The sequence below is a fragment of the Mustela putorius genome, unplaced genomic scaffold, assembly GCF_011764305.1.
Source record: "Mustela putorius furo isolate JIRA1106 unplaced genomic scaffold, ASM1176430v1.1 tig00003836_pilon_pilon_pilon, whole genome shotgun sequence".
Taxonomy (NCBI): Eukaryota; Metazoa; Chordata; class Mammalia; order Carnivora; family Mustelidae; genus Mustela; species Mustela putorius.
This window is the reverse complement of record NW_025421989.1, coordinates 20763732-20787973: the sequence shown is the minus strand read 5'-3', so window position 1 is coordinate 20787973 and position 24242 is coordinate 20763732.

Below are 24242 nucleotides of genomic sequence, written 5' to 3'. Positions count from 1 at the left end.
CCCCTTTCTCTATATTTTATATGGAAGACCTGAAAAATTTGGATTAAAAAATAGCTAAATTTCGGGGCGCCTGGGTGGCTCAGTGGATTAAGCCGCTGCCTTCGGCTCAGGTCATGATCTCAGGGTCCTGGGATCGAGCCCCGCATCGGGCTCTTTGCTCAGCGGGAGCCTGCTTCTATCTCTCTCTCTGCCTGACTCTCCGCCTACTTGTGATCTCTCTCTCTGTCAAATAAATAAATAAATAAAATCTTTAAAAAAAAAAATAGCTAAATTTCAAGAGATAATCTACCTTATTGCAAGTTTCTTCACTTCCAGGGTACCAAACAATACTTAACAGAAAGGATAATTATGAATGCAACCTGTAAAAAGGAAGGAACTAGCCTGGGCCATCTCTAAGGGTCCCTTGCAAGTGTGTCCTTGACACATTTTGTGCATAAATGAAGACTGCCTCACAAATGCCTCCACATGCAAAACAGCCCCATGAATACCTTTCCTGTTCCACATGACTTTTCCTCTGCTCTTCCCCAGTGCCAACTTCCTACTTCTTTTAAATACCTTAATTAAGCAAGTCTAGGTGTGGTGTTCCACAAAACATCAATATGTTCAACAGAGTACAGGACTTCTGACTAAACCGAGACTGCAATACAATTAAATGGCAATGAAAGGATTATTCTTTCTGCCTGTTTACCTCTTCTCTCCCATTTGTCGCATTTCGTCTACTAGCTTTGACCACAACATTTTTTTAAAGTTAAAGTCTAATCGGGGTGCCCTCAAAAATATTACATACACATGTGTGAACACATACGGAAACATTCCATTGTCTTAAGGAGAAAGAAAAATATTCTGCCAAGTCTGTCTCCTGTTAATTGTCCTTAGTATTATTATATGAAAAAATAAGCACATAAGACAATCAATTCTCACACACAATCAAGCAGGCACACATTTTGAAGTTTTAATTAAAATCAGTAGTGCTACCGATACTGTAATGTCTGAGGATAACACTGAGCCAAGTAATCACCTGCCTCCCAGGTGACTGGCAATACACACGCAATTCATTATAAAAGACTTTGCTGCTGAATCCACCTCGGGATCTCTGTGATTCAGAGCAAGTGTTCCTGCATTTAACTACAGAAGCCAACTCTGCCAGAGCAAAGTGGTTGAGCTACTTTCCTTAACCCAGACGCTGCACGTCGCCGTGTTAGGCCGGGAGCCCCCAAGCTTGCTATGAACTTTGCTCATCTTCCCTGGCCCCACTAACGATCATCCCGCTTCCTGCAGTCAATGCTGACTTTTGTACTGCAGAGGCTGGTAATGCCATTCGGGGAGATAACCTTTCCTGAAGCTCACTGCCTCCCATCTTCCCATTATGAGCAAAGAACACTTCAATAGAGCTAAAATAACGTTTACCTTTGCTTCGATGAAGAATCACTCTTAAGTTCTCACTCTGAAGGTCCTTTGAAGTCTCCCTTTTTTCCCTAGAAATGGATTCTTGGGACAGGGGGTGAGAGAGAATCTGGGAAGCCCAGGGACTGAAACAGACTGCTTACAAAGATACTTTGCTGTCAAAAGTTTCATTCAGGATCCTGTGGATACTAAGAAACTGAAACACAGGCACTTAAAAATAGAAGTTTTGAGAGGGTTACAACTGTGCTTATTGGCGGTTTTTAAATGATCTTGGTCAAAATTATACTCCCTAAAACAGAAGTCAACACAAAACAATTCTTGCGTAAGTTTTTACAGAAAAGCTCTACTTCAAATTAGAAGGAATGAAAGGAGGAAGGAGAGAGTGAAAGAGAAAGAAAATTAAAAATTGCTCCAAGTACTCGGTCTTAAAAAAATCAGAATTTTCTTGAGGACTGGATAAATGTAGTGATACATTTGCTTCATCAACATCCAAATATGCAAGCACAAGGGGTCCCAGCCCTTCCTGGAAGGATCCACCTTTGCAATATTGTCATTGCCACTGCTCTGAGGGAGGGACCATAGCCCTGGGGGCTTGGAGAATTTTCGGAGACCTCTGTGGGTTCTTCTTTAAAAGCCACAGAAATATCTTGCAAAAATCAAGGAAATGACAAACTTTGAAATGCTAATGCTGTGGTGATTTTTCTAAGCAGTGACCAAAGTTCAGCATTGTTTTTAAACCAGGACAAATGGTACAGGCAAATAGTGTAAAGTTTTGGAGGTAAACACAGCACCAGGCAAGGTGGGCCCAAGGCAAGATTTATTAAAGGCACTCTCTAGCGAAATTTCAGGGCTCAGGAGAAGGGGAGGCAGGAAAGTCGAACTGGGAGGAGGTGGGCACCCTCCGGCAAGGTTCCTCCACTCCAGAAAGGGGAAGTCGCACTGGGAGGGAGTTGGAGGGGGTCTTTTATCGGGCCAAGGCAGTGCATGGGCTCACATCCATATATGGTAGGGTATTTGGTGATTGGAGGGTATGGGGGGGGGTCCTGATACTTCTATTTCCTGCATAGGTATTGGGTTACCTATGGAGATGTGGCCTGGGCATACATCCTTTTGGAGGGAGAGTCAAGGGTTAAGGAAAGGGGTGGGGGGGAGGCTGGAAGACAGTGGGACCCACAGTCATTTCTATTGTTCCTCCTGCACTCCTGGAGCCCGCCAACCCAACAAATAGTTCTTAGCAATATGATGAAAAACACTCTTTCTTTTTACAAAGCATTGGTCAGTCTGGTCTACAATGAAGCCAGGTAACTATGACAGTCATACAAGAAAATTCTAACACGAAACAATATTTAGAAATCTAAAACTGAACAACATGAAGTTCACATACACGGTGTTGTTACCTAATAAACCTTTGAAACAATAAACTAGAAAAGTCTACATACTTAATTTTAGGTCCTGAGTCAGGAACTAAAAAGATATAGTTGGCTGCAGTGAACTAATGGTTTATTCAAAATCTCACATCCTTAGCAAATGTAAAGAATAAGCACTTAGTTTCTTCCTCTCTTTTAAGTAAATTTATACATAATGGTTTTGAGCATTATTAACTGTTTCAATACTAAGGACATCATCTGAGAGAGGCATATTCTTCCTCTGGGATGTAATACCGCAGAAACATTGAAAATCATCTGTAAATCATCTGGTTGTAAATGGTGTTAAACCAGACTTACAATCAACAAATGACATTAACAGATTTCAGTCCACATTAAAAACAGAGAAAAATAGCCAAGTCAGCTGAATCCAATGAGCACGTAACTGTGGTTTGCCTGGCATTCCTCCATGATTCTGCATATTGTGCTTGAGTAACCCTGGATAACAGTAATACCTCGCCTTCACCAAATACTCAGTAAATTTCCAAGCATGATGCTAGTCATTCTACGACCATTAGTTCATTCGACAGCCCCTTGAAACCCAAATCATGTTTTGCTCTCTTCTTAACATTATTTTTTAACATGGAGGTTGAAGTCTATAAATTGACCAAATTTACTCAGCTAATGATGAGGGAGACCATTATTTGAACTTGGCTTTATCATGCTGTACTGTCCCACCTACCTGTACCCCCTATACCAGTCATTGCTCCAATGGTGTCTTCAATGTCGGTTGCCGCCTCTAACCTTCAATCATCAAAATCTGCAAACGATGACCCCCGCTTAAATCTCTCCTCCACCGGTGACAAGTCTCTCATTACATAAACAGGCCTTGCCTCCCTCTGCCATCCAGCCATTGCTGTCAATGGCCCAATGGGTACCTTTGAAATAAACTCCATAATTTTTCCTTTGACCCCATCATCTAAGAAATGAAAAGGTGCCTTCTTGTGTAAGGTTTGTTAATATGCTTCTCAGGAATAAAGGAATAAAGAGCTATTTAGCTACAGAACTGGGGTACGACCTCAGATTAATCTCTTCTGAAGCCTGTGCCCTTTCATTTATAGTGAACTGGGACATCCAACAAAGGATATCTGAATGACAGGGCCATCGTTGGAAGGAGCCAGGAATTGTGGCTTAGACAGCACCGAGGGGACTGGAGCAGGTGTGTCTCTGCTTGTTAACATGGCCGAGTGGCGGCAGAGACTGCAGTAACGCATGTGTTCTCCATGTGACACACTGTCACAGCTGGGCCAGTTCCACCTCACTGGTTTTATAGGCTGATTGGATCATCTGCCCGTTCACATGAGGTTATTTCCCTGTGACTCATTTCTCACCCCCATGGTTAGAATGTTGTTTCCCCAAATACCACTTCTAATTATTAAGTGAAAGTAACACATTGGCACCCCAGAATCCTCCAGCATACAGGACAGAGGACAGGGTCATGGGCCCTGTGGACTCAGTAAGTGTCCATTTTTTTCATCAGCACAAGCAGTATATGCTGACCCAAGATGAATAAAGAAAAACATTATGTTTTAACTTACACAAAATAAACTTTACAGGCAACTTACAATGGTCACATGATCCCTCGGATAAATATTCTCCATTAACCAGCATTTGGATAAGGAGGTTAACTCAGATTATGAAAATGAGTAGTTAAAAGCCTTTGGGATGCCTGGCAGGACCTCACAGCAAACTGGCATGATCACAAAACAATCAAAACTGCACTTTCCCCAATTGCCTCCTTTCAAGGACTGAATTTCTGGAATTGGCATTGTTGGCCAAAAAAAAGAGTCAACACAGAGATAATACAGCAGTCTAGCAACATAAAATGGCATAAGAAGATTCCCTGCTTTAAATCTTTCATCATAATCAGACCTTGTTATTAAAACTACAGCAAATTCAAAGTCTATTCAGCTCAGCAAGCACATGAGAAAAGTGGGTAATTATTCCAATCCCTTACAACCCCTTTACAGTTATCTGGCTGAGTTAATATCATCCACAGCAAGCAAAAGAGACACTTCTAGAAAATAATGCAGCAGTCTGGAGTGAAGCCACATGGTTACAGCAGGTAGAGAAACAAGCAGAGAGTACAGAAATATCTGATACTTTATACTGAAAAAACGTGGTCCAGTTAGCCCAGAAAACCAGTAAATGTCATCTCAAATCACAAAGCAAACTTTAACTACAACAGATACCCCAGGACAAGATAATAACTAGCATTAATCTATGCTTTTAAGGGACATGTAACTACAGAATGTAGAAGGTGACCATCACTGACTATCTTTTTTTCTTTCTTTTTTTTTGAAGATTTTATTTATTTGTTTGAGAAAGAAAGCAAGAGAGTGGGGAGGGTCAAAAAGGGAGACACAGACTCCCCACGGAGCAGGGAGCCTGATGCGGGACTCTATCCTGAGACTCCAGGATCATGACCTAATCTGAAGACATTCACTTAACCAACTGACCCATCCAGGTGCCCACTGACCTTCTTTCTTAAAGGGAAATACAGTCGACCCTTGTACAACTCAGGGGTTAGGGGTGTTAACTACCTCTGCACAGTCAAAAACCCACCTATAATCCTTGACTCTCCTACCTGATACTTAAAGCTTAATTACTCAATAGCCTACTGTTGGCTAGAAGTCTTACTAACAGCATCAATATCCATTAACACATATTTTGTATGCTGCCTGTATTATAAACTGTGTTCTTAAAGTATGTGAAAGGAAATGTTATTAAGAAAATCTTAAGGGGAGAGACACCTGGGTGGCTCAGTCCATTAAGCATCTGCCTTCTCCTCAGGCCAGGATCCCGGGGTCTGGGGATCGAGCCCCGCATCAGGCTCCCTGCTCAGCAAGGAGTCCGCTTCTCCCTCCCTCTACCACCCTCTCATGCACACACTTGCTCTCTCTCTCAAATAAATAAATAAAATCTTAAAAAAAAAGATAACAAAGAAAATCATAAGGGGGGGGCACCTGGGTGGCTCAGTTGGTTAAGCATCCGATTCTTGACTTCAGCTCAGGTTGCAATCTCAGGGTTGTCAGAGTTAGCCCTACGTTGGGCTCTGGGCTCACCTTGGAGTCTGCGTGGGACTCTCTCTCTCTCTCCTTCTGCCCCATCCCCCTGTTCACACACACAGACTCTCTCTCCTTCTCTCTAAAATATTTAAGTAAATAAATCTTTTTTTTTTTTTTTAAGAAAGGAAATCATAGGGGTACCAGGGTGACTCAGTGGGTTAAGCCTCTGCTTTCGGCTCAGGTCATGGTCTCAGGGTCCTGGGATCGAGCCCTACATCAGGCTCTCTGCTCAGCAGGGAGCCTGCTTCCCACTCTCTCTCTCTGCCTGCCTCTCTGCCTACTTGTGATCTCTGTCTGTCAAATAAATAAATAAGATCTTTTTTTAAAAAAAAGAAAGGAAATCATAAGGAGAAAATAAATTTACAGTACTGTACTGCATTTATCAAAAATATCTGTGTCTAAGTGGACCAGTGCAATTCAAATCGGTGTTTTTCAAGGGTCAGCTGTACTGTCTTGCTGCATGAACCATACTACTATTTGCTATTCAGAAGCCAAATTCTTATAGATCAGAACATTATTTTGTTGAAGGGGAAGTCAGTGATTTAGAATTTTCTATTTATTATTTTATTAAAGACCAATTACAGACTAATTAGCATAACTCAGAAAGATGACTTGATTTTGAATATCCTTGGGTGGCATCCTACTAAATTTATTCTCCTTCTTTAGTGGAGTGACAGTTTAAAATGATGGTTAGCTCAAATGCATGTGCCAGGACACTAGATTTTAAAACCCACACTGCATACTGCCAAAGGAAAATGGACACTTTACATAGAAGCTAATATACTGTGACATCTTTCAGTGAGTATATTGTGGTTGTGGTTATTTTTAAAAGTGATCAGAGAGCATGGATTATATCTTAGAAGGACAAAAACATTTGTCCTAAATCATCTTTTAAGTGCAGGTCTTTTACCCGGAAAGCTCTTTTCTTGCTGACTAGCCATGAGCACTTTTTGAAGTAAAAGCTTGGAATGAATTGCTCTGTAGAGTAAAAGAGAAGAAGTTATGTAAGATTTAAGGGGAAAAAGGGGGACACTAAGAGCAAGGGGTAATTTCTCAGCAGAATGGTAAAGAAGCCAGAGAGATGGGGCACTGTACACAGGAGGGGCAGAAAGAAAGAAACCTCCACTGGCAGTATGGGTTGAAAAATTCTTCAATAAAGCACAAGGGTGGCAATCATGGTTTTCCAAAATAAATGTTTGTACTGCACAGTGTGAACCTACTTCATGACCCGCATATCTTCATGCTATGCTTGGTATGATTGGTTTTACTGTGGAAGCCAGTAAAGGACCTAGTTCTGCATCAAGGTTGGCACAAAACCAATGTCAGTTCTCTCAAATAAAGGGATAAAGTGTACAGGCAGCGTATGTTCGAAGGCTCAACTGTGGTTGGCACCAGGACACAAGACCATATGCAGCTCCATTTTGATTATGTCACCAAGCTAGAGTCTAGACTTAAGCCAAAAGTAGAGCTTACCCAAGACTATAGCAGTTTTGAGAAGAAATGAGGTGCCAAACAGGAGAGGCTCATCAAAGATGAGTCATGATGGTGCTTGGAATCTCATTCTCAAGTCAGAATCACAAATAGCATGGTATAAGCTAGAACCCTCTGAGCAAGACGAGGGAAAATGTAAAATGTAAAACTGAAGGCAGATAATAAGTAAAGTTGAAAATGAAGGGCTAGATCATTAACAAATATATCACTGTCGTTTTGAATTTCTAGTGACCAAGAAGCTCATAACGTCAAAATGATACAGCTATTATAAAGATGAGGAACAGTGAGCTTAGCAGACCAAGGAACTACTATTTGTAAATACTAGAGAGGTGATTTTCCCTCCAAATTCTCCATGAATTATCCTCCCACATGATCACTTCTGCAAATCCACTTTTATAAGACTCCAAATATGGTGTTCATATTGTCTTCATAAAAATGTGTAAGTCCTAACTCTGGTCTTCAAACAAAGCAAAAACAAACAAACAAACAAACAAAAAACCAACAAATGAGATGGTAGAGACTTCCCACTTAAAAACATCCAATATGCTATCCAAAAGGAAAAAAAAAAGTTAAAGCATGGAAATGATTCTGAGGCAAAAATTCTTATCCCCATTTAGTAGATGGCTTCTTTTTTCAATTAGCTGCACCTTTTGATTTAAAAAAAAAAAAAGTATATGCTATATTTTTGTTCATTAACTCTTCCAGAGAGCCAAATCAAATGGGAACCTGACCTCTATACACATAATTTTCAGAGCCAACACCTCCTTAGCGATAGTTCATTCGGCTTTCGAGCACACACAATTTTTAGGTGCAGTACTTAGATTCTGCTGCATGGTACTTTCATTAAAAATTAACAGTAACGGGGCACCTGGGTGGCTCAGTGGGTTAAAGCCTCTGCCTTCAGCTCATGTCATGATCCCAGGGTCCTGGGATCAAGCCCCGCATAGGGCTCTCTGCTCAGCAGGGAACCTGCTTCCTCCTCTCTCTCTGCCTGCCTCTCTGCCTACTTGTGATCTCTGTCAAATAAATAAATAAAATCTTTTAAAAAAATTAACAGTAACAACAACATCAGGAGCTGGAATCTTACAGATCTTGTGATTTACCATCTCTATGAGTTTCCTAAGGCTGCCATAAAAATTACTACAAACTGGGTGGTTGAAACCAACAAAAATTGATTCTCACAGCTCTGGAAGCTAGAAGTCCCAAATAAGTGTATTAGCAGGCAAGGTTGGTTACTGCTGGCGGCTCTGGGGGAGAATTTTAGCTTCTGCTGGTTGCCAACAGTCCTAGGAGTTCCTTGGCTGGTAAACACGTGACTCCAAGCTCAGCCTCTGTCTTCACATGACATCGTTCTCTCTACATCTCCACATATCTGCATACCCTTTCTTACAAGGAGACCAGTCATGTGGGATTAGGGCCCACCTGACTCCAGTAGGACTTAATCTTAATCTAATTAACCTAACTACATCTGTTAAGACCTGATTTCCAAATAAGGTCGCTTTATGAGGTTCTGGGTGGATAACAGTTGAGGGGAGGAGTGGGGAACAATACTATTCACCAGGTACAGAGTACAAGTCTTAGTCTATAAGCTTTTGGATCAAACTATTCGACTACAAGCCTCTGTATGATTCAGTTTTTCCTGTTCAAACACCGAACACTAAGTAAAAGATGCAATACACATCACAAAGTTAAATGCACTAAAAATACCTGAACTAAAGCAGCTTGTCAGGCAATTTTGAATACTTCATGGATATTTTCTACTATTTTAAGCATATAAATCATGTGTCAATCCCTGGGAGCCCCTTCTCCCCAAATCATGTTCTCATGGGTCATATTAATAGAGTATCCAAGAGTTTCAATTGTTCCCCCCTAAGAAAGTGTATTCTCCCAAAAGCTCTCAACTTGTACAGCACTTCAACAGCACGACTGTAACCATAAGAGTTCAAAAGGCCAAAACTGAAATCCTCCCTACCTTGACAAAGACCTCAACCTCCTAACAATTATCTGTCTGCTTCTATTAGGCAGTAGTAAAATACCACCACTACTAGGTATGCCTACATATCTATCCAAAATACTGCTTTCTTCAGTGAGAAGTATGGCTGTCACAAAAAACAAAGGAGGTGGTCCATAAACTCTACCATAAACTTGGTCTTGGCCTAACCAGACCTTATGATCCATAGTGGTCAGATATCACCAAGAACCACTCTATCCAACCATTAGATTTCTCCCCTGAAAATAAAATCTCTGCTCTTTTCATTCATCTTCTATTACATTTGTTTATGTATATAAACAGATATCTATATAAGCCAGATAGGTGCCCCACATCTTCTCCTTTTTGAGCTCTCAAAATGTTTTCCTATCCAAGTTTCTAGATCTCTTTTATACTCTTTGTGTCTTACTTGCCCAAATCTAATTCATGTTTCTGAACACACCAACCAATAAATACCATATATAAATATGGAAGGGATCTGGCAAGAGAGAAGAGCAGTAGACTGGACCATAAGGCAACCTGAAGATCTAATACCCTTTACCACCAAGTGAAACACCCTTGGTCTTAAATTTCTTTCATAGCTGAAGCTTCTGTCCTTTAGACATCCATGCAAAAGTATTCAGGAATGAAGTCGTATTGGACTGGCAAGTTATTTTCAAATGGGTCGGTCAAAAAGATAGGTACTAATAAGGGAAGAAGGAAATTGTTGGATGTAGATGTATGGAATATATAGGTGCTAACTGTACTAGTATTTCAACTTTTCTATTTGAAAATGCTGTTAAGAAAACTTGGGGGGGAAATGAAGCAGAATAAATGTAATTCTTCTATTCCCAAATTCCACGGCTGTATGTATCTAAATTATACCTCCTCGACGATCCTCCCAAGCGGTCTCCCATCTGGACTCTTCCATTCATCCAAGTGTTATCTCATTCTCTCACCAGTGAGGTTTGACATGCTGGAGGGACCCCTGAATTCTCTCCTTTTGGCCTCGTATTCAGTAGTCCCATGCCTACTGAGTCTTCCCTTCTAATGGCTGATATGTTTCACTAGCTCTGCACTCCCACTGATGTCCCCTTCAGTCCATCTCTGGTCGTTTACAGCATCCTACTTCCTGCTTTGATTTCCATGTCAGCTGGGCTAACACCAATTTTATCACATCACCTCCCTGTTCACGAGTCTTCAGCTGCTCTCCATCTACTTCTCAAAAGTTGTCCTTCACTATTCCTATTTACAAGGCCTCGACTCCAGACAAGTAGGTTCCTCATTACAGCCTGTGTTCACGCTTTTGTTCATACAACTCTCCCTCTCCAACTCTCTGAAATAATCTCTCCCTCCCCTTTGTAAATATTCAAGCCCTATTAGCTGGCACTTAGTATACACTAAACCTATTAATGTTACTCTCTTTATATATAAACACCCTCCCATCTCCACCTACAGCTTGATCCTTGTTACACTCAGAGATTTCCTAAGAGTGTAACATCCATGAGGGCAGAAACCTTGCCTATCTTTGTCGCTGACTTATCAACAGAACACAGTAAACACAGAATACTATTTGGGGGGCACCTGGGTGGCTCAGTGTGTTATGCCTCTGCGTTCAGCTCAGGTCATGATCTCAGGGTCCTGGGATCGAGCCCCACATCGGGCTCCCTGCTCAGCAGGGAGTCTGCTCCCCCACCCCTCTCCGCCTGCCTCTCTGCCTACTCGTAATCTCTGTCTGTCTAATAAATAAAGAAAATTTTTTTTAAAAAAGAATACTATTTGGTGAATAAATACTCTGCTTCTGGAAGTTCTCACTCTTTTTTACGTTCTGTGTTGCGTTATTTCCCACACAGGTGCACACAATTCTTTCTCACCAAAAAGGGGGAGGCCTTCAAGTATTTTTTTTTAAAGATTTTATTTATTTATTTGACAAAGAGAGAGACAGAGAGCAAGCAAGAGCACAAGCAGGGGTCGTGGCAGGCATAGGGAGAGGGAGAAGCAGACTCCTCACTGAGCAGGGAGCTCCATGCTTGAGCCGAAGGCAGACACTTAATCAACTGAGCCACCCAGGTGTCCCTTTTTCTGAAGGACTTTTAAAACTTGAATTAGGCGGGGTTCTCCAGAGAAACAAAACCACTAGGATATATAGAGCTATATAGTAAGACAATATGAGAGATTGGCTTGCTTCATTATGGAGCTAAGTCCCATCATCTGCTGTCTGCAACCAAGAGTCTTGGAAATCTGGATAGTTCCAGTCCAAACTTGAAGGCCTGGGAACCAGAAGTGCTTGTGTCCAAAGGCAGGAGAAGACGGGATATCCCAGCTGAAGTAAGGAGAGCAAATTCACTCTTCTTCCATGTTTTTGTTCTTTTAAGTCCCTCAATGGACAGAATGAGGCTCAGTTGCACTGGTGAGGGAATCTTCCTTACCCACACTGCTATTCCAACGCTAATGTCTTCTGCAATCACCGTTGCAAACAAACCCCAAAATAATGTTCTACCAGCTATCTGGGCATCCCTTAGCCCAGTCAAGGTGACATATATGATTAACCATCACAGACTTCCACTACTGTCAGGAAATGACAGCAGAGAGAATAGGTGCTTGAGGTACCAGAGGTAATGTGGATCCTCCCCCAACAAAAAGCGAATTTGGGGGTAATGTGGCCAAAATGAACATCTTGAACCTTCATCACTGAGCTCCTCAAAGGCCATCTGTACAGTTCACCCATGCCTGACTCCAGGACTAATCCTACTACAGGGGAGGGCCCCAGGAGAGGTCCTACTTGAGGACCACCCTGATTTAAATCTAGATTTCTCACTGTTGACCCCATGTCTACCCTTTTCCCCACTTCCAGAGAATTTACTCCTCTCTCAGCTCTCCTATATCTTGTCTGGATCTCAGACATTAAAAATGGTCAAAAGAAGTTTCTGTTTAATAGAAGAAAAGCAGGACTGAGTCATGGAAATCAAGTTGAAGAACCCATCTCAGTGCCTGAAAGTCCTGGTTCTGAGTATCAAAATCCCAGCAGCTCTTGAACTTACAGCTTTGTTTGGCCAATTAAACAATGATTCTCATGGGCCCTCTGTCTTCTGCCTTCTCTAACCACCCATGATTACATGTAGATACACCCACACGCACGTGCAGGCATATGCACACACGTGTGGACACGCACATGGGCATACACACGCATACATAGACACACTCAGTTTTCAGACCTCAGATTCTCATATAGACTCATGCTTCTTTCACTCTGTAGCTTAGTCTTGAAAAGCAATACCCAGACTGCCTCCGTGGTTAGTCACCTGTTATGAACCAAAACCTGATCATTTCTCTCAGGGTGATCATACTTGTAATTCATTCACCTTCTTCCAACCTCCACCCTCAAAGTGCTTTCATTGGATGACCTTCTCTTCTACCTTTTATAGGTAGGAGACATGAAAACCACCTTGTTAAGCACCATTTCTGCTTTACCCCTATAAGACATAATTTAAAATATTGTCTCTAAGTCGACTTAATGTCATTTATACCCAATAAATTCCTGCATGGTCCTTTTTGTCCCTATTGCCCAAAGACTCAATTTTGTTTAGGGAAATAGTTCATCATCACAGATTAATGTGTAGGCATTGGGTGGTCAGAAAAAAATAACATTATCAAATCCATTGTTTCCTCTGGAGACACCACTGTGAGAAACTTCAGAAACATAATTTTTCCCCCCACGTACTATCATCAGCTCATTTCTGGTACCTGACATTATTCTGTCAGTTAGATTCTGTTTTAACCTTCTGTGTTCTACCTTTCATGGTGCTCTAATTTGTAAACTACATCAAGTAGATGGAGTGTAAATATTAAATACAGGATACCATGTTACCCTTTCAAATTAACAAACTGAAAGGTTATTCTAATTACAGACTCATCACTGCAGCAAGATTAAGAAACTGAGATAAAACTAAACTGTGAATGTACCATCAACCCAAAAGTGCTTCTCACAAAAGAATGGGTTGGCCACAAAGAATGTGTGTGTTTCATGTCCCAGCGAAATTGGCTTGGGGAAAACTAATGATGAATAACTCATAAAACATATAATCAGAAATGTACTTAAAATGTTTCCATGAAATTTGAACTCTATCTCAATCATAGTGCCTTCCATAAACTCCTGGGGGCTCTTGAAAAATAACTCCAAGCAGCAGGAGATAGAAATTTCAATAGCGTATTTTCAAACAAGGAGTTTGTGTTAGATTCATTTTAAATTCAGCTGGACAAAGAGATGGAAAATATATTCATATAAATCTTAGAAAGTTTAAAGAAAAAAAAAACAAGCCACAATTTAGTACTAACCATGACACTTTACTGCAGACAACAGAGCTGGTGATATTTTTATTATGCTTTCAGTCCAAAGCCTCAAAATTGTTACGATCATTAGAACCTAGCTATTTCTACAGTAAGTACACTTGTAGTCCCCAGAAAGACAGGACTCCTGCACTGCTTCAGGTAAAATATAATTCATAATGGGAAGATGGTTTCGACAAACACAGGCACTTATATTTCAGTATTCCTTCCCAACCTTTTCAAAATGTTTACTGCCCACTACACCCTCCTATTTCTTGAGTGTTTATTTTTAAACATTCCAGTGTTTTAAAGTAGGTGAACTTTAAAGAAGGAGAAAAAGAGGACTAGAGACATAGCAAGCGAAGATTGCCCTTGACTCATGTGAAAAAAGGACTAGAACCAAGATCCAAGAACTTAGAACCGCTGCCTTTATTGAGTTATCCCTAAAAGAACAATTCAGAAGGGGTGGGCAGTGGGTTCTCTGCAAAGCCTTTCAAAGTGCACCTGAGGTCACAGTGACATGGGAATGAAGAGGCCCCTTTGGAAGGTGAAGGGGTCCAACGAGGAGAGAAAAAAAATCCTTTATTTCCAAATTAAATGAGACAAATAACAGACCTGTCTTCCTCCACTGTGTTGGTATTTATTGAGGTGGTTTGCTACGTAGTTCAAACCACCATACAGTTCCATGATCCTATTAAAAGGATCGAGAGTCTTCTCTAGGAACATCTGTAGGAACTCACTACAGTTCATGGGCCAGAGATGAGCCCTTTCAACAACTGCAGCTGAGTTTTGTCAAAATATTAACTCCCTAAGTCTAATATGCTTATTTCACTACTTCTAAATATTTTCTTCATTTTAGATGTTCTTTATTGGTATCCCACTGTGAGCGCTTCGGATTTGGATCATTTGTAACCTACCTCCTCCAAGAGGCAACCATACTAACAGCATAGTTTTGGTTTTATCAATGAGTATTGCCATTATTTTGACTTGTGCATAACAGTCATAGCTGCATCACAGACTATATTATTATGGCTACTTTGCCATCCTTGCATGACTTTTGTTTTCCCCTGAAGCTAATAATTGTGTCGCTCCTCTTCTTAGTTTTCTATATACTGATATATCAATTTATTCCCAAACCCTCCCTTCGTTTGGTAAAACGCCCCTCACTGGGGTCCATCACTTCCAGTATTGGTCAGTTTCTTGACTTGGAGACATCCAGCAGCTTCTGACCTGCCCCACTCAGAATGGAATGATGGGATGTTCTCCCTGCACACTCACGGCTGGAGCCCTGAGGGTTCTTCCCTCCTTGTCTCTCATGTTGGAGCTCCTTTTCTGAACTACATATATTCTACTTTCAACATCTAATTCTCTCGTTATGTGACATCTTGTTTAGTAACATTGTGATAAAGGATGCATGAGTAGTAAATATTATGAGGCTCAGGCTGTCTGAAAATATCTTTATTGGAGACTCACATTTAATTCAGAGCTTGGCATGGTGCAGAATGTAGGCTTATATTCATTTTCTCCCTGAAGTCTGAAGGCAGGACTTGCGGCTTCCAGTACTGCTACTGAAAACTCTAAGGACATTATGATTGCTGATCCTTTATAAGTAATTTGCTTTTTTCTCCTCACATACTTCTAGAATCCTCTCTTCATCTCTGGTGTTCGGAAAGGTCTTAATGATGTTCTTTGATGTGAATCTAACTTCAACCGCTGACCCAGGCACTGAGCGAGCTGTTTCAAATAGGAAACTTATGCCTGAGGAATTTTTTTTTTCCACTGTCTGATATATACCCATCCCTCCATTTTCCATTTTTTCTTTCTGGAACACATTTTGTTTGGATCATGGATCTCTTAGAGTGATAAGAAAATTTCAGGTTCAATCTATTTCCTAATTTCCTTCACTTAATCTTTTGCCCTATTTTCCTAGAGATTTCTTCACCTTTATCTTGGAATAATCTTATTTATAGATCAACAATTACTGAGCAATTGCTACATGTCAGGCTGTGTTCTAAGTGCTGGGGTACAGGAGTGGAACAAAGTAGATGAACAAATCCTTGCTCTTACAGAACAGATGGTCTACTGTTTCTACCTTCTCTTAGCCTAGAAAACAGGACAAGTAGAGTAAAATACACGGGCTATTAGGCAAACAAACAATGTAAGTCGTTTTTGCTATTTTCCTCCTTTTACAAGGAAGGAAATCAAAATTATGTGACGTTGAATAGGATACTAAAGAATAAACAAAAAGGGGGGTGCCTGGGTGACTCAGTGGGTTAAAGCCTCTGCCTTCAGCTCGGGTCATGGTCCCAGGGTCCTGGGTTCATCGGGCTCTCTGCTCAGCGGGGAGCCTGCTTCCTCCTCTCTCTCTCTCTCTCTGCCTGCCCCTCTGCCTACTTGTGATCTCTGTCTGTCAAATAAATAAATAAAATCTTTAAAAAAAAGAATAAACAATTTTAGGTCTATTGGTCAGGAAAAGCTTAGCTGAAAAGGCGAAATTTAATGGAGTATCTTATTGAAGTGAAGGAAAGAGGCTGACAGATCTCTGTGGGGATGGCATCCCAGACAGAGAAAAGAAACAGAGTTAACACCACACGGAAGAAACGGTCCCTGTGTTGGAGGAAGACCAAGAAGGCCTGTGTGACTGGAGTGGAAAGAGCCAGAAGCTGATGAGTCCATGATGAGATTATATAGGAAATAATTCTGGAGCAGGGTGGGGCAGGGCAGATCCTGTCTGGCCTGGCAAATCTTTCTAAACGCTTTAGCTCTTACTCTGTAGATGAGAAGCCATTTTCTCAGGATCACTCTGGTTGCTCTGTCGAGAAGAAACTGTCAGTCTCTGTTCTAGGTAATGGATGACTAAAAAATTTAACTCAACATTCCAGTTGAGAAAACCAGGGGTCCCTCCTGGGTTACCTCTCCTGTGAATAAAATCCCAGAATTCCATCAGGGCAGGAGAGGGGACCGAGGGATTCCGACTGCTTCTCCAATAGAACCGCACCCAATTCTGTCTTACTGTCAACTCTACGCCCTCACCCTTCACTTTTAGAGATGTCGCCAATCCCTACAGCCTTTGGCGGGGTGTGTGGAGTGTGTGGAGGTATATATATGTTTATTTCTGCCCTCCCTCTCCATCATGTTACCAGTCATGCTACTTCCCTGCTGCCCACATTTAGTGGTATTCATCTTCTAAGCTACTCTCTTTGGCCTTACGGTTTTATCTTATTTTCATCTTTATTCTTTTTGTAGGAATCTCAGGGGGACAAACAATAAACGCATGTTGACTTTGCCACTTTAAACAGAAGTTGGAATTCAGCATTTAAGTGCGTGCGCACGCGCACACACACAAACACACCGCCAAAGAGCCAAGATAAAATATAAGTCAGTTAAGTATGAAGCCTCTGGAGCCAGAACACCTCCTCTCAAAAATGGCTTTGGAGAGGTTATTTCAACTCTCTGTCCCCTCAGTTAGTCTATCTGTAACACAAAGAAAATAACACAAGTGCCCTAGACATGTTGTGACTACAATACAAATTAATGTAAGTTAATTTACCTGCTGCATGGTAAGTGCTCAACAAATCTTCATCATTACTAAGGAGCTCAATTAATACCAAGGGGGGAATAACGCAATGTTTTCACACTAAGGTTTTGCAAAAATATTTGTTACACATCAGAAATAAGTCACTAAAATAGATCCAGTATCTTTGGGATTGACTTTTCTCGATCGTTCTATTTACTTGCCCTTCATTTTACCCTCTTTCATCTGTTGCAGCTTGCTAGCCCTGTACCTACTCTTCTCAGTTTTCTTCTCCCGACACATCAAGTAAGGTATGAATGTGCTACTGTGACGAGGCGGCCTCTCCTGCTGGCCTCCTCTTCCCATTACCTGGCAGGTCTCCATCACACGGGGCCATCAGAACATCAGTGCTGTTTTCCGCCTTGGTGCTCTTCTCACTGCCAGCTTTGCACTGGGCTTCTCTATTTTTACCTCTCACACATATTTGTCATCAAAGGACAGGGTTTCCTTTGCGCTAGCAGAGGCACAAAACGGCACCAAAATCAGTCACAGGCCTCCTGGTGCAGGCAAGCGTTTCAATAAATGAATTTTTATGCCTTCCTCTGTGGCAGCAAACCAGTACAGACTCCATTTTATTTTCTAACTACTCCATCACATTGTTAACCGTTTATGTATGTACATGTATATACGTCATCATACATGTGTCATTTTTAAATGAAGAAAAAGTAATGCATACAAAGTTCATCCTTAAAAACTTGTGATTTTATCTGTTCACTGTCTAACAGGACCTCTTGGCTTTGGTCATGCATGACCACCCCATTTAGTAATCCCTCAAATCTCTGTTTTTTGTTTTCCCTTTTGTTGGTGGGTATATTTATATATTTTTTCCCCCAATTGTCTGTTTGGGCTTATTTCGACAGCTTCTAAATTGGATGCCACTGAAAATAACTTCCATCAGAAACTTCGAGACCTCTTTTTCACAGGTCAGAAGTTGAATCCTACTTAGATCAGAGTGACTTGTTTAGAATGACAGGTCAGAGCCTCATTGGCTCTGCCCTAAGCAGACCCCGTTCTTTTGCTTCTGAGCGAGAAAGCACCAGTGTTACTATAAATTCTCCTCAGCAAATGGAAACAGCACGGAGTGGGCAGTTTTTATTCTTTTCCTCTATTTATATGAGTTTATCTAAGTACTTAACCCCTTGCTGGGGGAACGTGATAGAAAAATACAGTGTCTTAGTGTTTCAGTTTTTGGCTTTCTTCTGCATATTTTGAGGAACAGATGAAGCCTACTATGTGAAATCACTTTGTAAACTTGCAAGAGGCTGTATGAACATTAAAAAAAAAAAACCTATGATCTCCTCAGATATGGGGTATTTTCTTCAACTAACCTGTAGCCTGACCAATAATGACCTTTACAGAAGCAAAAACAATCCCACCTCTAAGCCTACCGGATTTAGAAACGGTAAGGGGCCCCTGGGTGGCTCAGTCGGTAGAGCAGAGACTCTCAGTTTGGGCCCAGGTCATGACCTCATGGGTCGCAGGACGGAGCCCTACATCAGGCTGCACATTCTGCAGGGAGTCTGCTGGAAGATTCTCTCCCTCAGCCCCTACGCCCACTCACATGCACTCTCTCTCTTTCTCAAATAATAGCTAAATCTTTAAAAAGAACTTACAAATAAAAAAAGTAAAAGATGTTTCATGATAGAAGTTAAAGGCCCTAAAAGGCTAGGCCATTGAGAAATTCTCCCTTTAGCTACATGATAACTAGGAGAACGTGAAGCAGCGCTCATGTTCATTAAGTTTCTCGCATCACTTTACGGGCCTCACATACGGAAGCTGCCCTCCTGCTCTTCTTCAAACGCACCCTGCAGACTTTTATGATTGTGTCCAGGCCATAATCACTGCCCCTCAATTTGTCACAGAATTTGTAAAAAGGAGCTTTTGGAATTAACCAGGAGGAAAGAACCATGAAGTGTCCTGTGTTAGAAACTTTTAAGTACACTATGGGGGTGTCAAACGAAAGCCCACAGATAACACGCAGGCTGCCATCTGCTTGTCGAAAGAGTTTTATTGGACCACAGCCACGCTCACCCGTCCGCCTATCGTCTACGGCTGCTGCTTCACTAGAACAGCCACACTGAGCAGCTGCAACATACGCCTGGTGGCCCACGAAGCTAAAAATATGAATTCTGCAGCCCTTCACAGAAAAAGTTCGCTGGCCCCTCCTCTTCCGGAATCTCGGCCTACCCGCTAGAATCCTAACCCGGAAAAACTGGAGTATGCATTGGGTCAATGCACAGCAGTGCAGAACCCCTGAACTCTACCTCTGAAACTAGTAACACACTCCATGTTAATTAATTGAATTTCAATTTTTTAAAAAGTTCCTAGAATTTGGGAATACGGTGGGGGGCGAGGGAGAACATTGTAAAGCAACCTCTTGAAGGGCACAGACCTTCCATTAGCAATGGAGGAGCAGACTGAGATAATTAATTACCTAATTGCTCAACAAGCTTTTCTCATTCTAATTGTCCTGAGAATACCGATGTATTGTTTGTTTACTTCAGCTTTTTCCGGGTTTGATCTTGAAGAGAAAGGATAAGAGAGCCTCCCCAGAAAGAAAATATCACTCTGAAGACAGAGTAGCTCTTGCTTAAACACAGAGACCAGCTTTCAGAGGCTGATTCTCAAGTCACTAACAGGAGAATGAGCTTTAATAATTTTTAATCAAACGCTATAAACAATAAATCTGAGTTTTATAAAACCAAGCACATTGAAAGCAAGCCTGGCAAATATTTTCTCGACAACAGAAAGCAAAAATTTACTAAGAGTAATGTATGGCTCCTAGAGAATAACCACAAAATCTATGACCTCTAAGCAGCAGCTTATTTACCTTAAGTCTTATTTATTACTGTATACATTGGTCATTTACTGTTGTGTAACAAACTTCCCCAAAACTTCGCCAGTGAAAATAGCAATAAACATCTATGGGCAGACCTCGTTTTATTGCACTTCACAGATAATGCACTTTTCCATACTGAATGTTAATGGCAAAAGAAAGAAAAGAAAAAGAGAAAGAGAGCGAAAAAGAGAGAGAGAGGAAGGAAGGAAGGAAGGAAAGAAAAAGGTTTATGGCAACCGTGCATCAGGCCAGTCTGTGGGCACCATTTCTGCAACCACGTTTGCTCGCTTTGTGTCTCAATATCCCATTTTGTTCATTCTCACATTATTTCAAGCTTTTTCACCCTTCTATCTGTTATGGTGCTCAGCGATCACTGAGGTCAGCTGATGATTAGCATTTTTTTAGCAATCAAGTATTTTCTAATGAAAATATGTGTTTGTAGCCATCACGTTATTGCACTACAGTAACTAGTTATTATTACATTGTAACTATTATAGTTATTGGACTACAGTATAGGGTAAATGTACCTTTTGTGGGCACTGGGAAACCAACAATTTCATTGGACTTGCTTCATTGCAGTATCTGGTTTTTTTGTGGCAATCTCACACCGGAGCTTCAACAGGTCCAAGACATGCCTGTATTACTGCACATAGTTTCTATGGGTCAGGAATTCAGAAATGTCTCAGCTGGGTGGGTTCTGCCTACAAGTCTGTCCTGAGGTTGGCTGCAGTCCAGCCATCAGCTGACGGTCTCTAAAGCTTGCCTGGGGCTGAAATGATCTGCTTCTCTTGTACTTGACTCACAGGACTTCCGAACACTCCCTCCAGTTCCCACCAGCTTCTTTACCCCTAGCCTACTTCTAAAGCCACTCCCACAGTGGAGTGTTTATGCAGTGTCTGTTAGGACAGCACTGCACAATCAGTTATCAAAATCTATTTTCGTTATCTGTAGCTGTATAAAACACTTCTAAGGGTGCCTGAGTGGCTCAGTGGGTTAAAGCCTCTGCCTTCAGCTCAGGTCATGATCCCAGGGTCCTGGGATGGAGCCCCAAGTCAGGCTCTCTGCTCAGAGAGCTTCCTCTCTGAGCTTTCCTTCTTCCTCTCTCTCTGCCTGCCTCTCTGCCTACTTGTGATCTCTGTCAAATAAATAAATAATATCTTAAAAAAAAACCCTTCTAAGAGTTTAAAACAAACAGTATGGCTGAGAAACCGAGTAAGGGACATTTTATTTAAAATAGAGGTAAGAGAGGAGAACAGAGAGCTCTCACCCCCTACCACTCCTTCTGGATTATAGACCCCAGCAAGAAAAAAACCTACTTTACTACTCCAGCTGGAAGAAGAATTTCTCCTTGCCCAACAAGCTCAACCAACAAGAAAACTCAACTCAGCCAACAACAACAAAACCATTTCCACTCTGAACCCTTGCTTTCCTCCAATGGACTTTATACTCAAAGCAGCCCCTCCCAACTTGTTTTTGTTCTTTACAATGTTCCTTTCCTTTGATCTCCAGAGTTGCCTATGGTTTCCTAGAGCTCCCACACCCCAAAGTGCCATTCCTATGCTGTTTCTGAATTAAACTATTTTGCTGGTAAAATAACTGGCCATTTTGCTTTTAAGGACATTTTATAAATCCCTAACAAGTATTTCATTAGGCTGGCCTGGCATGTAAACTTCAGAGGTAAAATAATCAAAGCCAACACTGCACACACACTGTCAATTCATGACTGTTCTGAAGAAATTAAGTGGGTATTATTTTCAGAGTGCTTTTCTCTCTCCATTGAACAGAACAAAAAGCCAAGGTTGTTGACAATTCCTGATTCAGCTAACAAATGCCAAAACCAGATAGTCTAGTAATTTTCTGCATCCTATTCAAACTCTTGGAAAATCATAAGAACAAATGCAATTTAATATTACTAATAGAAGACGCACCTTTGAAGCATTCTGCAAATGTCAAGATGAGTGAAGTGTTTGACAAGACAAAGAAGATGAATCGATATACAATACTTTCCACTTTAGAGTGAAAGAACCCTGTGATAATGCCATAAAACATTTGCCTAGAACAAAATGTGCTAGGGGAAAAATTGATGCGATGGAAAGAGGGGAAAATAATTCCTCTCTAAAAGTCGAGGACAGGGACAAAATAATAATAAAAATTCAATTGAGTGAGACTAACTTCATAACAACTACTGAACAGGAAGGGCAGCAACATAATTGCTTATATAGGGCTGGATGGAATTAAAGATCTGTGAGAATTTTCAGAGTGCTTTCCACTCAAGGTGAGCAGACAGCTTTGTCTTGAAGTCATTTTTACTACATAGCACCTCCTGCTTTATCTTTTGCTTTCTCTTTATGTTTGTCCAAGCTACCATTTCTTACATTTCTTTAAGTATCATGAGTAAAGTAAGGGTTCTTTTATGCACGGCTAAAAACTCAGTCTTTAACACATGGAAGAAATGCCAGTTACCTCCAACTGCCTAAAATTCTCTAAAATTAAGAGTTTAATGGAAGAAATCATTTCTTTTTCTCAATCACTATTCATAACTGATCAGATGGCTACTGGAGGCCATGCTAGTGTTTATTATTTTCCTAAGCTGTCCTGGAGTGAAGTAGAAAGACAGTTTGTCCAAACACGAGTTTATAGATATCCTGGGCATTTAACATCTCACTGTAAAAAAAAAAAAAAAAAAAGGCCTGTAACCCATTACTTTCAAGAAGTAGTGTTTGTCAGCACCATTTAACAAGAAGAAAAACAGAGGCAGATAAAAATAAATAAATAAGTAAACTGAATTTCTGGACTACTCCTGACAAGAGCCTTTCCCAACATTTGCAGGACTGGGGCAAGAGCATACAGGGAGGGTTACTTGTCAGCTGTATTTTAACAACCTGGAAGTCCAGGTTTAAATTTAGAAATCTGGGAGTCTTTGAGAAAGAACACGGTCACATGGGAAAGCTGTGGCCTACCTTCTTCTCTGCTTTCCCCTGACTTCATTCCACGAAGCCATGTGCACACGCGTGGACACCCTCGCTTGCACACCTTGGGTCCATCCCAAATCCCACAGTTACACTTCTCACTACTCCGTGGAGCCTATGTGCACATGCTGGTGTCATCATGTACCCTTGAGATGAGGGTCTTGGGCAAGATAACCATGCAGGCCCTCAGTATGGTGGGGGGCCCTTTAAATAGGCACCCAGAGGTCCTGCATCGCTGGAGCATGGTACACGAGTGCAGGTTCAGGGTAGACACATCCCCTTAGGCACACAGACGCCTCTCCCTAGGAGACATGGCACAACCACAGGAGGGCCAGGGTGGAGCCCTCGAAATTGTGGGGCCCAGTTCAGCGGCCCCTTTCAGCAGGCCTAGATATTGTGCTGATTAATCAAACATTTGTTTTAAGTTTTAGAGAATGAGAGAGAGAGCGAGAGAGAGAGAATGTGCGCGCATGAGCTGGTGGGATGAGGGGGAGGGAAAGGGAGAAAAGCAGACTCCCCTCTGAGTGCAGAGACCGATGTGGGGCTCGATCTCACGACTCAGAGATCATGAGTTGAGCCAAAATCAAGAGTCGGATGGACACCCAACCACCTGAGCCACCCAGACTCCCCTGAAACATTTCTTAAGGAACTGGTTATCAAGCATATACAAAATCATCTCAGGGGTGCCTGGGTGGCTCAGGGGGCTAAGCCACTGCCTTCGGCTTGGGTCATGATCTCAGAGTCCTGGGATCGAGTCTCGCATTGGGCTCTCCGCTCAGCAGGGAGCCTGCTTCCCTTTCTCACTCTCTCTCTCTCTCTGCCTACTTGTGATCTTTCTCTGTCAAATAAATAAATAAATAAAATCTTTAAAAAAAAAAATCATCTCAGAGCGCCATTCAAAATGACAGTCCTAAACTCCCTGGGACTGCAATGTGAGAGCAGGTGATCTAAGATTTCTAAGAGGGGTACCTGGAAAGAGATGGATTGTGTGAAAAGAATGTGCTCATGGCTGAAGAACAAAAATTGAACGAGGGTGGGAGGACTCGTCTCTCACATCACAGTCGTCTTTTCACGATAGCTCCTTTCCTTCTCATTAGTTCATTCATAATGGAGTCTTAAAAGCCCTGCTGGACCGTGCCACTTGGACAATGACAAGAAGGGGACAAAGAGACTCTCAA